The sequence below is a fragment of the Schistocerca serialis genome, chromosome 8, assembly GCF_023864345.2.
Source record: "Schistocerca serialis cubense isolate TAMUIC-IGC-003099 chromosome 8, iqSchSeri2.2, whole genome shotgun sequence".
Lineage (NCBI taxonomy): Eukaryota > Metazoa > Arthropoda > Insecta > Orthoptera > Acrididae > Schistocerca > Schistocerca serialis.
In genome coordinates, this window is record NC_064645.1 from 187,157,889 (window position 1) to 187,175,602 (window position 17,714).

Consider the following 17,714-nt stretch of genomic DNA (forward strand, 5'->3'; position numbering starts at 1 on the left):
GGAGGCAGATAGACTTCCGTGCTGTTACAAGTGGAGCATCGTCACACGCTACTGGAGAAAACGATAACTTAAGTGACTGCCAAGTTGGTAGAAGAATATAAATGGACTACATTTTTCTATGCTACCCATGTTATTTAATGGGCGGTATCAATGCAGTTATATTCTACGCCGATAATAAGACACCTGTCGGTTGCGATCTTGACACTTCTACATCTACATCTACATACATACTCCACAGTCCACCATACGTTGCATGGCGGAGGGTACCTCGTACCACACCTAGCATCTTCTCTCCCTGTTCCACTCCCAAACAGAACGAGGGAAAAATGACTGCCTATATGCCTCTGTACGAGCCCTAATCTCTCTTATCTTATCTTTGTGGTCTTTCCGCGAAATGTAAGTTAGCGGCACTAAAATTGTACTGCAGTCAGCCTCAAATGCTGGTTCTCTAAATTTCCTCAGTAGCGATTCACGAAAAGAACGCCTCCTTTCCTCTAGAGGCTCCCACCCGAGTTCCTGAAGCATTTCCGCAACACTCGCGTGATGATCACACCTACCAGTAACAAATCTAGCAGCCCGCCTCTGAATTCCTTCTATGTCCTCCCTCAGTCCGACCTGATAGGGATCCCAAACGCTCGAGCAGTACTCAAGAATAACTTTTTCTCAATACGGCCGGGAATGGTACCGATGATTCTTCTCTTCGATACGTGTTGTCAAATATCAAAATTTCTGAAGTTTTCCGTCTGCGAAAGCGTATATCATCAAGTAACCATCACAACATTTCCAAAATGATCTATCACATTTCGTAGCAGCAGCAGGGTCGTAATAGAGCATATTTCAAATCTTGAAACGTAAGCGTTAGCCATATTCTCACTATAACAAATAATTTACGAAATTCTAAATAAGCTCCTATTCTTTTCAGTCTTGGTTACACAGCAGCAGTCAGAGAAGATTAAAATTCATTCCTGCAAAACGTTTGGTATTTAACACACTCATAACGCACAACAATTGCATAAGAACTGTTTCGGCAACATAACGCCTAGTGTCGCTTTACTGCCACTGCCACACCGTATCTCATAATGCACATCTCCTCTACGAGTAACTAATCGCCGTTTTGGATCAGATGTTGTGTTTTCTCGTAATACGAGAACTATGCGAATAGTATCATCCGATCGGTCGCGAAGTGGAAACCACAGTGAAAATAAAAACAGTTTTACTTGCAACATTTAACTACCCCTAGTAGCTAATTCTCCACATACTCGATTTCCGACTGATACATTAGTCGCAGCATTGTACTAAATTTCCAACACCCACGTCACAGAAGGCAGCCGTCTGTGCTTTCTGCCAGTTCTCTACGCTGATCTGCAGCTTGTTGTCTGTGTCAGAATATTATCATTGTAGCCAGCGGTACATGTGAGAAGAGATGAAAATGAGAGGGGCCCAAGTCCGAGCTGTATGGCGGATGATGAAACACTTTCAACCGAAAACGCTGCAGGAACTTTCTCACTACCCTTGCAGTATGCGGCCGAGAACCGTCATGAAGAAGGTTCAAATGGCTCTGAGCACTATGGGACTTAACGTCTGAGGTCATCAGTCCCCTAGACTTAGAACTCTTAAACCTAAGTAACATAAGGACATCACACACATCCAAACCCGAGGCAGGATTCGAACCTGCGACGGTAACAGCAGCGCGGTTCCGGACTGAAGCGCCTAGAACCGCTCCACCACAACGGCCGCCGCTGAAGTAGGGAATACTTGAAAGTTATGTTGTGTGGGCTGCATGAAATCAAGCAAGAACTCTCATAGACCCTCATGCTTGGCGTATGTTACTATTTCTAGGCATCTTTACGAGCTCACTGTATGCTCAGAACTGAAAAGAGTGACGTAACGGTGTCGATGGGCATACTAAAGACAATTTCATACACATCTATACAAATATTAATCGGATTTTCGCTCTGCTCTTGGCCAGTCGTCTATTCCAGTTCCTTTCAAAACAGGTTTTCAGTAAGAGGCAATGACCATTTCCTTGGGATATCCTTGTTGTTCTTCTTTGTGCGACTGAAGTTGTAAATTTTGTACTAATTAGCACGTTGGTTGAAATAGCTGCCTCATCACATGTTTGTGCAGCTTGTCCATAGAAATGTTTAAGTAACTTTCGTATTGCTATCCTTCTCCGAAGATATTCTGAGTTCCACTATGAGCTGCAGCTGTGAAGACCTATTTTACACTGTATAGAATGACCGTCCCCCCGGTAGCTGAGTGGACCGGTGGCGGTGGGCAACATTACGCCACATATTGCGCATGTATCAACATTTATCGTGGAACTTAGTTATATCAGAGACGAGGTTCCGCGCACGAGACCGCCATGCGCGAAGGATTTTTATGTTTGGCTGCTACGACGGATAAGTCGTAATGTCATTGAACTCAAACACCCCTGGTTGCATTGGCCGAAGATTTGGAGACATGTGCACCAAAAATTCCTTCCTACCTTCGTTCGGGCACTGTGATTCTCTGTCGCCTGTGGCAAGTTCAACTCCAACCAACGGCTACATGCAATTGGACTAGTGGACATTCCACTATGCCCGAAATGTCGCCAAGTGGATGACGACAATCACAGTTTAACTTGTATCACGGCGGAGGACGTCTGGCTCCTAGGAAGACAAATGGTAGCTTGCTACCTCCGTGTGACCCCGCAACATATTACACCTGCTTCCTTCTTACATCCGGAGAGCGACTACTTTCCGGCGACTAAATCACAGTCGATCATCTGGGTCAAAGGTTGGACGATCGCGTACCTCTATGGGGATGCTGCCAAGTCGCGACTTGAGTTTTGGTATTTCTTGCAGCAAGCCCACAGTGAGGTTCATAGATGGCCACACTATCGGAAAACCTATGCTAACTATCTTCAGGCAGTCTTCCTCGACCCCCCACGCAGTTGGGATGTGCCGGGTGCAGTCGGTGTGCACATTTGACAGCTGATAATGAACCTCACGCTTCTCTCACCGCTCCATATGTAATGCATGTACTATAACATGAAATTACCTACATGTTCCTTTTAACAGAGTGACCTTTATTGAAAATAAATAAATAAAAAAAATACATCTCTTTTCCTTTAAATTTGTGATTGGCACTAAGGAAAAAAAAAAAAGTGGTCAGTGCGACAGAATGTCAATCCTAAGGGCCCGGGTTCGATTCCCGGCTGGGTCGGAGATTTTTTCCGCTCAGGGACTGGCTGTTGTGTTGTCCTGCTCATCATCATTTCATCCTCATCGACGCGCAAGTCGCCGAAGTGGCGTCAAATCGAAAGGCTTGCACCCGGCAAACGGTCTACCAGACGGGATGCCCTAGTGACACGACATTTACATGTACTGTATAAAATGGGAACACCACATCACAACCATTGTGACGGCACTTCGCAAAATAGGTAGATTTCAAGGAAACGTGGCAACAAATCTTTCCTTCAATTCCTCACATCTTCAGCTCATCACTTAATTTTGACGTGCCAGTTTGGAGGCGCTGCAGGCGATATCGTGCTGTTAGCAGGAAAATTCGAATCGGTTGTCTGCTCCCATAGCCCATTAACACCACACTTCGCCGCACTCTCCTAACGTTCTCTTTAGCCTTACTTGTCACACTGATTTCTGCGGTTAGTTCAGACAGTGTTGTCTGTCTGTTAGCACTGACAACAGTAAGCAAACGTCGTTGTTCTCGGTCGTTACGTGAACGCTGTCAGCCAATGCGTTGTCCGTGGTGAGAGGTGATGCCTCAGATTTACTATTCTCGGCACACTCTTGACACTGTGGATCTCGGAATACTAAGTTTGTAATTACGCTGTTTAGGTTTTTATGTTGGTAACACCACGTAGCGCTCTGTATCAAAATCACTGACTATGCTTTGTGCAGTCTGTGGCTGGTTGGCATTGTTGGAATATTCGCTTATGTAGTGCTGGCCAGTTGGATGTGAACAGCGCGTAGCGTTGTGCAGCAGTTGGAGGTGAGCCGCCAGCAGTGGTGGATGTGGAGAGAGAGATGCCAGAATTTTGAGCGGACGATCTGGACGTGTTTCCTTCAGAAAAGGAAATTTGTTTAATTGTATGTCTCAAAATTATATATATATATATAAATAAACAAAGATGATGTGACTTACCAAATGAAAGTGCTGGCAGGTCGACAGACACACAAACAAACACAAACATACACACAAAATTCAAGCTTTCTCAACAAACTGTTGCCTCATCAGGAAAGAGGGAAGGAGAGGGAAAGACGAAAGGATGTGGGTTTTAAGGGAGAGAGTAAGGAGTCATTCCAATCCCGGGAGCGGAAAGACTTACCTTAGGGGGGAAAAAAGGACGGGTATACACTCGCACACACACACATATCCATCCACACATATACAGCAATGTGTTTGACTATGTTGAGTTTTGCTCAGCTGTTTGAAAATCAAATAACGCAGAAATTTACCAGCACAGTCATAATTTTTCAAAGGGGACGCTTCAAGTATCCCTGATGATTTACGAAATGCAATGTGCCACGTGTATTGCTCCAGTTACCATTCCGCGTTCGAAGTCTGCTAATTCGCGACGTGCGGTCATAATCGGTTCGGAAACCTTTTCACATGATTAATCTGAGCACGAATGACCGCTCCGCACGTTCGCTGCCCTTTTATATCCTTTGTACGCTATACTAGCGTCACCTGTATGTGCGTATATCTCTATCCCATAACTTTTTGGAACATGAGTGCAGATGAGCATATCATCTGCAAAATGTCTGAGGTTACCATTAGTACTGCTTACCATGTCTCAGAATGATTGAGGCATTCGCGCCGCAACCGAACTTACCCGTCAGAGATAGCTAATGCTTGGCGACTTGCGAGACTCGTTATATTGTGAAGGATATCAATTAGCATCAGGTGTCGCTGGCGGCAGTGGAAGAAGATGACGCACAGCAGAGAGCTGGAGAACCGCTGAGCGTTCGTGTGTGCGGCAGAAGACAAGAGACGGAGGCTCTGGAAGTGCCGAAACAAACAGGCGACAGTAAATTGCCTTTAATCACTCTCGCGCAATCTGTTGGCGCTTTCTTTACGAGGTGGCTCGGCTGAGCGCCGCGCGATGGACCCAGATATCCTAATTAGACGGCGGTTTAATTCTCGGCAGAGAAATATGCCCGCATAATTGCGGTGGGCGCATCGGCGTCGAACATCGCCGGGTAAGCGACGTCGGTGGGCGCCGCTCTGAGAAACTCCTAACGGCAGCGCAGTGCCGGCCGACCGCCACCGTAATGTTTCCCACGGCAGGCCGCCGTAGAACCTTATTGGCGCCATAAATAATGCGAGGCGCCCTTTCGCAGCGTCGCCTGAGCCACTTAGCGCGTCGTTGAGCGTAATTACCGCCACGTTTGGGGGCATTCTGCGTCCGATACCGATCTGGGGCGTCGTGAGTTAAGGCTCACTTCGCTCTGCGTCGAGGCGAACGCATTACATCGTCTTTATTGCCAGTCGTTGAACTTAGAATGTACCTATCATGCGAGAGGTGTCGCCTTATCTGTTATTCGCCCACGGAGTGAAAAACAATTACGAGGTGTAGCTGTGCTTTATGAAATGTACCAAGCACTGACCGGTGAAAGCAATAGCTGGGAAATTGAAAAGTATGACAAAACAGTCGCAAAAATTTATTTCGATTCTGATCTCCTGGACGACGCATTTTAGTACTCAGGACGTGTTGATCATCGCTTTCTTGGCCGCTAATAAGAAGAGCCCACTTGTTAAAACGGTAAGTTTCAGGAGGTGGACCTATTATTTGCGGCCATAAAAGTTATGATAAGCGCGCGTTCAACATTCATATGCACTAAGGTGACAAAAGTCAGGGGATAGCGAAACGCACACATACAGAGGGCGGTAGTATGGCGGACACAAGGTATAAAAGGACAAAGCACTGGCGGACATGTTTTTTGTACTGAGTAGGTTCACGTGGAAAGGTTTTCGACGTGATTGTGGTCTTACGAAGGGAATTAACAGACTTTAAAACAAGGAATGGTAGTCGGGTCTAGACGCATGCAACATTCAATTTCGGAAATTGTTAGGGGATTCGGTATTCAGAGATCCACAGTGTGAAGAGTGTGCTGATATTACGAAACGCTCACATCGGACGACACAGTGGCTGACGGCCTTCACTTAAGAACCGAGAGCAGCTGCATCTACATCTACATCTGCATTTATGCTCCGCTGGCCACACAACAGTGTGTGGTGGAGGGCACTTTACGTGCCACTGTCATTACCTCCCTTTCCTGTTCCAGTCGCGTATGGTTCACGGGAAGAACGACTGCCGGAAAGCCTCCGTGCGCGCTCGAATCTCTCTAATTTTATATTCGTGATCTCCTCGGGAGGTATAAATAGTGGGAAGCAATATATTCGATACCTCATCCAGAAACGCACCCTCTCGAAACCTGGACAGCAAGCTACACCGCGATGCAGAGCGTCTCTCTTGCAGAGTGTGCCACTTGAGTTTGCTAAACATCTCCGTAACGCCGTCACGCTTACCAAATAACCCTGTGACGAAACGCACCGCTCTTCTTTGGATCTTTTCTATCTCATCTGTCAACCCGACCTGGTACGGATCCCACACTGATGAGCAATACTCAAGTATAGATCGAACGAGTGTTTTGTAAGCCACCTCCTTTGTTGATGGACTACATTTTCTAAGGACTCTCCCAATGAATCTCAACCTGGCACCCGACTTACCAACAATTAATTTTATGTGATCATTCCACTTCAAATCGTTCCGTACGTATACTCTCAGATATTTTACAAAAGTAACTGCTACCAGTGTTTGTTCCGCTATCATATAATCAACAATAAAGGATCCTTCTTTCTATGTATTTGCGTAGACTTGCCAGTGCTAACAGACAAGAAACACTGAATGAAATAAATTCAGAAATCAACGTGGGACGTACGACGTCCGTATCCGTTAGGACAGTGCGGCGAAATTTGCCGTTAATGGGCTATGGCAGCTAACGACCGATGCGACTGCCTTTGCTAGCAGCACGACATCACCTACAGTGCCTCTCCAGGATAGTGACCACATCGGTTGGACCATAGACGAGTGGAAAACCCTGGCCTGGTTGGTAAGAGCTCATGGTAGGGTCCGAGTGTGGAGCAGACCCCACGAAGCCATGGACCCAAGTTGTCAACAAGTCACTGTCCCTACTGGTGGTAGTTCCATATCGCTGTAGGCTATGTTTACATGAAATGGTTTGGGTCTTCTGGTCCGACCAAATTGAGCGGAAATGGTTATTTTCGGCTATTTGGAGATCAGTTACAGCCATTCACGGACTTCATGTTCCCCAACAACGATGTCATGTCAGCGGGCCACAATTGTTCTCGATCATTACTATTAAAAACAGTCTTGATCACGATTTATTTTACAAGGTGACCGGTTTCGACCACTACTGTGGTCATCTTCAGACCATTGAGTAGGAACCCCATCTGTTGATTCTCCAACAGAAAGGGGTTCCTACTCAATGGTCTGAAGATGACCACAGTAGTGGTCGAAACCGGTCACCTTGTAAAATAAATCGTGATCAAGACTGTTTTTAATAGTAATTATTTACAAGACATTGATCACTGCTGTTCCCATAATGCATTCAAAAGTAATGTTCTCGATAAGTTTGAAGAAAATTCTGGACAATTCGAGCGAATGATATGGTCGTCCAAACCTCCCGACAAGAGTCCCATTGAACGTTTATGGGACGTAATCGAGAGGTCAGTTTATGCACAAAATCCTCTTGCTTTAGCTACGGTTGTTCCTTCGTGTTTCAACATCACAATCACATCACCAATAGTCCAACAGTCGTCCTTGGAAGTTTTAGAAAATTCCTCATGAATTTATTCTCAGATTACATTCAACGGCCGGCCGAAGTGGCCGTGCGGTTAAAGGCGCTGCAGTCTGGAACCGCAAGACCGCTACGGTCGCAGGTTCGAATCCTGCCTCGGGCATGGATGTTTGTGATGTCCTTAGGTTAGTTAGGTTTAACTAGTTCTAAGTTCTAGGGGACTAATGACCTCAGCAGTTGAGTCCCATAGTGCTCAGAGCCATTTTACATTCAACGACTAGCCCACGTCCCAAGTTACTGAGCTCTCTTGCCCGACCCCTAATGCTGTTAATTCTTCTATGCTGACACCACAGTACAGGACTGGGTGTTGCGTTGTCCTCATTATCATTTCATCATCGTCAGTAGAAGGCAACGGGAAACCACCACTGGAATCACTTCCCTAGACGCTCATGCAGTGGACCTCTCTGACGAGGATTCCCCCATGACAAGACCTGCCGTTCGGCAGAACACATAGTTTCCTCTTTCAAACGCGAAAATGTTCCGCTGACCCACAAATTCAGAGGGAGAGAGATGATTATTGTACTACAATAGGGCAATTAGAGCTCGCACGGGAGGATTTAAGGGTTCGTTGTTCTCGCGCGTATTTCAAGAGTGGAACGGTACGAAATAGGGCCAGGATTTTAAATTGGAATTGCAGAGGCGTCATGTAGACGTAAATGGGAGAATAAAGTAGACTGATTTTGGTTTCTCTGTGTCCATTAAAAACCTCAACAGAACTGAAGGACTAGGAATTTTTTGAAGTGGCCACAGTCTCTTAGACTCTTTGATCTGGTGGACGACTGCTGCCGCCGAAACAAAAGCTGGAGGAGGCCCCCGACAAAAACTGGTAAAGCACGCCAGCGGCAGAACGGGATGACGGCGAGAGGGCAGAGGGGTCAGATTTGGTCCGCACTAATTGGTAGCTGCATACCTGTGTCGCCGTGACCGCCCGGCTAACGAAGCAGATGAGGGCGCCTGCCGCCCACAACCGCCAAAACTTCTCCGCCCCCTCATCTCACTCTTTGTTCCCGGGCCGCCTTCTTTTTTGTAATCGAGAGCACTATGGAAGAGCGTCTGAGACATTGAGTAAGCAATAAATATCGGGACAAGGCAGAGAGCTTCTGGGAAACCCGAGAATAGTGAAGTGGAAGAAAGGGCCTTAGCTGTAACCGAAGCCGAGATGATCTACATGCAAGATAAACGAGTTCGCGAACCTCTTTGTAAATCTGTTCAGATCTGAAAGGTGAATACGGACATTGTGACATACGAGGTGTTTGGAAATTACCGTTAGAAGCTGTTAGGACTTGTAGAGGGAATGAGTACCTAATACTCGAAACAGGTACCCATGTCCGGAAACGTACCGTTTCTGTGCTACACCCGTTTGAAAACATGTTTGCTTGGCAAGTTTGCTAGAGGGTAGTCATGGTGGGACGGGGAGTGCTTACGTCGGATTGGCTGATGCCATTTGACGCCAATCCTACCTCCCTTAACTGGTTCGAGCATCATTCGCGTGTCTGTGTCAGTGGTGGTATGCAGGGTTGGAAGTGTGTAGATGTATGAATAGTTGTGAGTCTGACGAGCACTGTTTGCAAGCAGGTTGCACTCCGCCCTTCTGAGAGGCTACTTGATTCGGAAGTATCGGCTTCGATTACGAAAACTGACAACGGCCGGGAGGCCAATATACATCCACATCCAGTGACGCCTATCGGCTGACACGGCGGCCTTTCGCCACTGTTGGCCTTCCGGACAGAGTAGAGTGGCAATGGATGTAGTTGTCGGTCGTCCACAACATCATACCAGACGGTGCAGGGAGGGACATCTATTGCATACGCAATTGTTATTGTACTCCTTGACGGGTTCCCTTCAACGCGATGCCGTACGGCCTCTTCCAAATAAGGTGTGCGACGTCTCCTTGGAGCACCATACTCACCCCTGCTGACGGTGTTGGTACCCTTTTCTCGAAGCCGTTGCTTAGTTGTGGCGAAGAGTGTATCCAATGGAGCCGGCCGTTGTGGATATCGATTTTAATAAAGGCTTTGAGCAGCTCTTCTATTATCGTGAGATTCGCCATACTGAATGACCATGTCGGTGTATTCTGTAAACATGTAGTCAACCATGTTGCTCTAACACTTACAGATACGTGAATGCGGATCGAATCAGGGAAGAGAGGTAGGACAGATGTCAAATGACATGAGACAATCCGACGTAAGCACCCTTCATCATGACTACCCTGTTACAAACCTACCTAGCAAACATGTTTTCAAACGGATGTAGCACGGAAACGGCACGTTTCCGCACGTGGGTTCTTATTCAAGATATTATATACTCTTTCTCTTCTAAAAGCTCTAGAAGTATTTAATGAGAATTTGCGAACACCCTACACATAAGGCAATAATTCGAAATCAAAATTACAGTCTTTCAAGGAAGTATAACACTATATGGAATCACTGAAGGATCCGACAGATGCCTATCACAGTACATAACGCGGCTAAAGATTTCATAGTGATTCCATATGTTTGTAATGAATTCCTATATCATACAGATTTTGCATGAGAAGGAGTCTGAACATCGCTTTATGGTCATAACAAATCGATGAAACTATTAAAAGAGAAAATCAAACGGTAACGGGAGAGGGAGCAAAAGCAAAAAAATTGTTGGGGGAGGACGTAAATAAGTACTGAAACCTTAAAATTTTAAGCAATATCTTCGTGCAATGTAAGCTGTCGACGAGGAAGCGCTTTGGCATAAAAATTGCAGCAAAATCCATATCTTAAAAGCGACGTCTTAAACGAGAAAAATGTTCTCGAAACGTAAGAAATTATTTCGGCACCATTAACGAGACCCAGCTCACAAATACCTGAAAGTAACAGGGTGCAGTTATGAATGCCTTGCAGGAAAAATAATTCACAGGTATCGAAACAGATATATTGCAAGGAATCAGATTAAATAAAGAACTTACCTATACGTTCCATACTCTAATATAACACAAGTCTCTTACGCCGATACCTCTTCGGGCTTAAGAGGAAATGAAAAGTGTATCAAGAAGGGCAAGTGTGACACGAAAGACTTAATTGGAAGGAACTCGAAAAAAGACATCGAATATCTTGAGAATTTCTACTTCACAAATATTTTTCAGCAACTGAGATATCGCTCCCGTAGAAACTACGACTCTCAGAAGCACATAAACAATCACTCTTCCGGTATGATATGACAAATGTATTTCACAGTATGGCAAAGTAATTCGTGACCTGCTGTTTTTCCTTTATTTTCGCATTAACTCTGAAGCCTAGTCGTTCTTAATATTTTTACTGATGTGTCTTGCATGTAATGCAAACCATCAGTTCACTTCTCTTTTTTTTAGAAATTACAGTGTCACAAACAGAAGGATGTAACATTTATTTATCGTACAACACACAGTATATCTACGTTAATACACAGCTAAGCGTTTAGAGATTCAAGACCTCAACATGTCACTGTTCGCGTTTAAGTCGTCAGTCCGAAATAACTGAGTTTTTCAATGACCTTTACGTACAAACAGGACGTAGTCATGCCTTAACAGTTTCATGGGCCTTTCTGATTTCAGTGTAGATACTGTAATGTAATAAAATAAAAATTTTTATTTGTTTTGCGGCTATTAGTGTAATGTACTAAAATAAAATATGAGCCGTGACTTACACAAAAAAGAAACACAAATTAATACAATGGCTCAGCATAAAAGAGAAATAACTAATGTAGGAATATAATTAACAGTGTAATATGTTGTTTAATTTAGCCCGACGTGTATAAGCACTCAGTAAACTAGCTCAGTTCTCAGGGTAGTAACGCAATCTTCGATAATTAATTGTCCTTTTGTTATCTATCCAACACTAGGCTCGTGAGAAGTCGTGTGCTTATTGCATCAGAGAATATTTGCCAAGTCTGTTCGATGTACACTACTGTAGTACGTAACTTAATGTCGTGGTTTCGTCTCGATTCCCCAATATAAGATAACGAGAGTAGCATCTACAAATGAAATCCTATAATGGAACTGGAATCCTGTGACCAGACCTTTTCTGCCTGGGATGTTATCTCGTCATATAAGAAAATCTGTAAACAAAATTGTTAAATTATTAGTAGCTGCCTCCGGTCTCGTGGGATCTGAAATAAAGTTAATTGTCCTAACCGACGGCACGTCTCGTAGATGAGCTAAAAGAAAAATGTTAAAGATTTTTCTAAGATGGTGCCTAACAATGAAAATTCTTTGTTAAGGCCCATATCTACTTAAGACAGTATACGTATCAGACGATCAATTAATTGACCACATACACAAATTCTTTTGACAAAATAACCATTATATTTTTCAGATTTTAAGTACAACTTACATTATAAGCTGGTACAGCAAGATGAGCTTTACACAAGAACGTCCTCTTAGGTCCGAATCCAAGCAGATGAGATAAGCAAATGACAAAGGAAAGTTAGCTCATGCATAGAAGCGCAAGAGTCTATGGAATAACATGTCCATTGTAGTTCTATCTCTTCTTCATTGGCGTACTTGTCGATTAATTATAAAATCTATCGTAATATTTAGTTTACATTTTTTTAAAACCCAAGTCCCCCAAGGAGAAACAGTACAATACGGCATGCATAAAAAAAACTTCCAAAGATAAGTAACGTAACTACATGCTTCAGCATAATCGCGTTTAGTTGTTTCGCAATAGCCAAGAACACCTAATGACTACTTGCGCTAATACGATGTCTTCCACTTAATATTCACTGAAGAAACCAATGTACGCACTAGAAATAAGCTGCTGTGACAAGTCAACACATTCGAAAATACTTTGAAAGAAAGGAGGCACACTGGTGTGATATGACGGAGCACCAGTTGGAAATTTTAAGAGACGAAGATTTCTTTATCTCCGCTCACACACACACACGTCACATACTATGTTTCCGACGTTTACTCTTAATGTTTTCTGATATGTTACTTTTACATCCTTTACATCTACTTAGCTTTAACATTTTCAGTTACATTAGAGTTGCACTGTCGAAGGTAACATTTCCTTTGTTTTGCACCTCAGTATCCATGTGTACTGTCTTATTTCGTCACCCATCTCCTGACTGGTTTGGTTGTAATTCCTTTTCTTCCTCTTTTCCTTGCCCATTTCGTATCCTAGAATTTGTAACAGTTCCCCTCCGTGAGACGGCCTTCCTCTTCACAAACCGAATTTAGTTATTCTAGCGATCTAATTTGAATCAACTGCTGGCCATTTCTGGTCACTGCTGCTGGGGACCGCAATGTGAGGAAATGAACTAATCAAGTTATCTGTAGCTCCAGAGAAACACAACGGATGCCACCGCTCACAGTCGTCGATTCTGATTATTCCCGACGTTAATGGGGACAAGTATTTGAATAATCATGCGTCCATTCAAACACTTTTTTGGGCCAATCAGATGATTACGCATTCGGAATTAATTAACGAGCTTAAGTTGTTGTCTAATATATATTCACGAAAGGTGACAAATCGGTTGTCATTCGCTCATTTAATTTGCAATTTAATTAGTATTTTGTCTTTTAAGAGAAACAATAAATTAGCCGCGCTTTTGCATTAACGAGATAGCGTCTGGAACCTGGGGTGGGCGGTGGAGTTGTCCCGGCCGCTTCTTGCTGCTGGTGTAATTGGTTCGAGAAGCAGAGACACAGCCCTGCTTGCAACGCTGGAATACCGCTTAGTCTCACCGTTCGACGGTGAACGCAATGTCATCAGTCTGTTTTTCTCAGCGTTACCTTACGACGACGTGTAACAGCGACAGCTATTGTTCAAAGTCTCATTGCTAACAGACAAAGGACATAAAGCGTCACACATAAGACACGAATACAGTGATATACCGGGTGATGAAAAAGTCAGTATAAATCTGAAAACTGAATAAATCACGGAATAATGTAGATAGAGAGGTACAAATTGAGACACATGCTTGGAATGACATGGGGTTTTATTAGAACCAAAAAAATACAAGCGTTCTAAAAAGTCCGACAGATGGCGCTTCATCTGATCAGAATAGCAATAATTAGCAGAACAAAGTAAGACAAAGCAAAGATGATGTTCTTTACAGGAAATGCTCAATATGTCCACCATCATTCCTCAACAATAGCTGTAGTCGAGGAATAATGTTGTGAACAGCACTGTAAAGCATGTCCGGAGTTATGGTGAGGCATTGGCGTCGGATGTTGTCTTTCAGCATTCCTAGAGATGTCGGTCGATCACGATATACTTGCGACGTCACGTAACCCCAAAGTCAATAATCGCACGGACTGAGGTCTGGGGACCTGGGAGGCCCAGCATGACGAAAGTGGCGGCTGAGCACATGATCATCACCAAACGACGAGCGCAAGAGATCTTTCACGCGTCTAGCAATATAGGGTGGAGCGCCATCCTGCATAAACATCGTACGTTCCAGCAGGTGTTTATCAGCCAGGCTCGGGATGATGCGATTCTGTAACATATCGGTGTACCTCTCACGCGTCCCGGTAGCAGTTTTGCTATCCAGCGCCATCTGTCGGACATTTTGTGAATTTTATTTTTTTTTGTTCTAATAAAACCCCATGTCATTCCAAGCATGTGTGTCAATTTTTACCTCTCTATCTACATTATTCCGTAGTTTATTAAGTTTTCAAACTTATAGTGCCTTTTTGAGCACCCTGTACATCTATGTTGTCCGTAGCTCTCGATCTGATACTTTGTGTATAGGATGTGTCAAAAATACGTTTACTCACTTTGGAGTGCATTCTTCAGACGAAAACAAGGGGCAAAAGCCCACATAGAGACACTGAAATATCTTTCGTGTTCTAGTTACTCGTTACAGAACATTTTACAAAATTTCTCAAGCCATAAACTCATGAACGTAATAGTCTCCGCGTCCTTCTGCACACATTTGCTCTCTCGCTAAAGTCTGCGCACAACATTTTTGACATCCTTACATACCTAGCAGTGAACTACTGCACATATTCATTGTTTGTTGCCAACAGATTTTCAGTGCATACTGCCTGATGCGTGTGGAATATTGCGGAAGTTTCATGCTTTGGTACATGCGGAAATTTGTAAATATTTTCACATCTGCCAAAGCACGAAATTTTCATAGTGCGTTACTTGTCCATGGCCAAAACTCGACACTGCACTAGTGAACTTAATAAATAAATAATTTTAACTGTCGAAGTCTGCACTGGTATATTACAAAAATGATAGTAGGAAAAGATAACTTTCGTTTCGTGTTTGCCCATCTAGATACCACCTAAATTCACCAAATTTTTCAATAATTGAAATTTCCTCCCTGATTAACACTGTGTGAGGAATCGGGACTGGGATTTGGATCTGTACAAAGATCCCAGTTTCGAGTAAAGAGTTTTAATCCACCAGGATGTTTCAATTCAGCACGCACTCCGGTGCAGACTGAAAACTCATCCTTGTTTCCAACAATTCTTCATTGATTGAAAAATCTTCATTTTCGGCTTTCGCCCCAGGCAACAATCAATTCATTTTCTTCTTCATTCTGTCTCTTAGAACATTGTACCATATTTTTGCAAGTAATTTCTTTTTGTGTCATGTGTTGTTTTATACCTTTGTTAAGTCTTTCTTTATTATTGGGATCCGCGACTTTCCAGTCCTTACTCGAGTGAAAAAGGTAAAAATGTCTGCACTACATATATGCAGGCTGCAGGCGTAACGGACAACGTAGTTATATTGTTGTAATGTATCGGCAGCGCACATGAAATTTAACGGCAAAAAAGTCTCCCCTAACACGGGTTTGCAGAGAGAGATCTTAACTACGTGATAATTGGCTGTCGATAACGGAAAGAAGCGACAGATGCCCTACTGCTGCAGTTGAGAATTGAACATAGGGGACCATGCGGTATGCGGTATGAAGACGCTCCTGGCAAGAGCGGAAACCAGGACATTCACATTATTATTAAATATCTTTGTGGCGTTGGAAGTGAAACTCTGATTGTTTAAAATGGCTCTAAGGACTATGGGACTTAACACCTGAGGTCATCAGTCCCCTATAACTTAGAACTACTTAAACCTAACTAACCTAAGGACATGACACACATCCACGCCCGAGGTAGGATTCGAACCTCCGACCGTGGCAGCAGCGCGGTTCCGGACTGACGGGCCTAGAACCGTTCGGCCACAATGGCTGGCAACTCTGATTGTGTCTAATCCTCCAACAGCAGAGGGATTATACCCTAACCCTTTCACTACCACTGGAAAGTGTTATTCGACAAGAAGTTATCAGAGAAACAGTGGGAATTAGCTGCATGTTATTGTTATATATCAATGTCCCACTGGTACAGGGAAGCCTGGGAAGATTTTGCAATAACCCTACAATTGTACCTTCCACCTGTAGGGTGTGTTATCTTCAGGTTTCATCGTTAACCCTCTACTCCACTCCACTCCATATGGTCGCATCGAATTAGGCAACCCAATGAATAGATTTGCAAAGCGGGGTGCTGTCGTGCCTTCCCTGACAATTTGTGTCTGTCAGTAGCACGTCCATATTTTCGTTTGCCAAGTCAAAAATTATTCACATATTCAGCAGTTCTAATCTGGCCTGAGAACTTGGAGAGATCCGCTATCCACTGATGTGTTTCTGTTTTCTGTATGTTTCGTAGTTTGTGTGCTGCCACCTTCTAAAACATTGGGGATACTTATTACTAAACCTGTATTTTCCACCTTGAAGGGGTCCTGTAGCCACCTTTCATTAGTCCGGTAGCCCATTTTCATTACCATTTCTCTTTCTTTTCCTTGTTTCTCTATTCTCTTTACTCTCATAGTAGTGTGATTGAATGAATGTGGTTGTGTGTCACGTTGCTAGACGATGGCGTAGTCTGCTGCAGAAAGTCTGCGATAGTCGTACAGATTCAGCAGCAGTTGCACAGAATAGCCAACTCTCGTAGTGGACTAGTAGGCAAAGAGGTTTCCGCTACTTGTGAGAAATCCACCTGCGTTAGGTTGGTGGCGGAAATGGCATCTTGGGGTTTTCCGGTCCACGCGGAGCGTGGAAGAGGCTGGAGAAGCGGGAGGCAGTCTGCCGCCGGTACGGGAAGCGTCCACAGCTGTGCTCCAGTCGAAGAAGGGTGAGTTAGACTGACCGCGTGGCGCGTTGTTACTTGGCGAGGGGAGAGCTGTTAGCCTTTGGTCTCGCTTTTCAAATCTGGAAGATTGCTTTGCCTTGTCGCAGCAAGGAATGCAAAACTTTGGCAGATTTTTCTTTTAGCAAATTTCTGTAGCAGACTTGGATCCGCCGGAAGAGCGCCACACAAAGGTGTCGGTAAGAAGTGAGCACTCGCTTCTGTATGAATGTCTATTTGCCTTCAGCTGTGCCTGTATAAGCTTTCACCTTTCTAAATATTTAGAGCCTTGCCTTCTCGTAAACTTTCCTTACTTTCCGTGTCTTTCGTCCATGGGGAGCCAACCACGTGGTAGAACATTATAGTTGTTGGGCTACCGGCATCACTAACTGTCCGATCGCATGTTTGTTTTAGAAAATGTTAACATGATTGTATGATGTGATATTGTTGGAATTTGGCACTATACCTAGAAATTGTGCCTCCACAAACCACGTGTTATCAGGAATCGTGTACATGCCTCACATCCTTAGTTTAGGAATAAATGATTTTATCTACAATTTTCTCTTGTGTTCCGAGATTACGTTTTTGCGCCTAAGCCACTCACCTCGTAGCTTTCCCATTAGCACATCCAATGCGTTTCCTTATGCACAGGTCCAGTGATTAGTCTCCTCTTGTATTTTATAACAAATGCTTTAGATTAAGTCATATTTTCAGGTGTGTTGCTGGGAGCTGATCTTATGCAGTGT

General features: G+C 44.0%; 1 protein-coding gene across 1 annotated transcript in view; it reads right to left on the reverse strand.

The window, feature by feature from the left end:
• Positions 1–17,714, reverse strand: part of LOC126416244 (zinc finger and SCAN domain-containing protein 22-like) — a 768,818-nt gene that overhangs the window by 230,163 nt on the left and 520,941 nt on the right. The window lies entirely within an intron of this gene.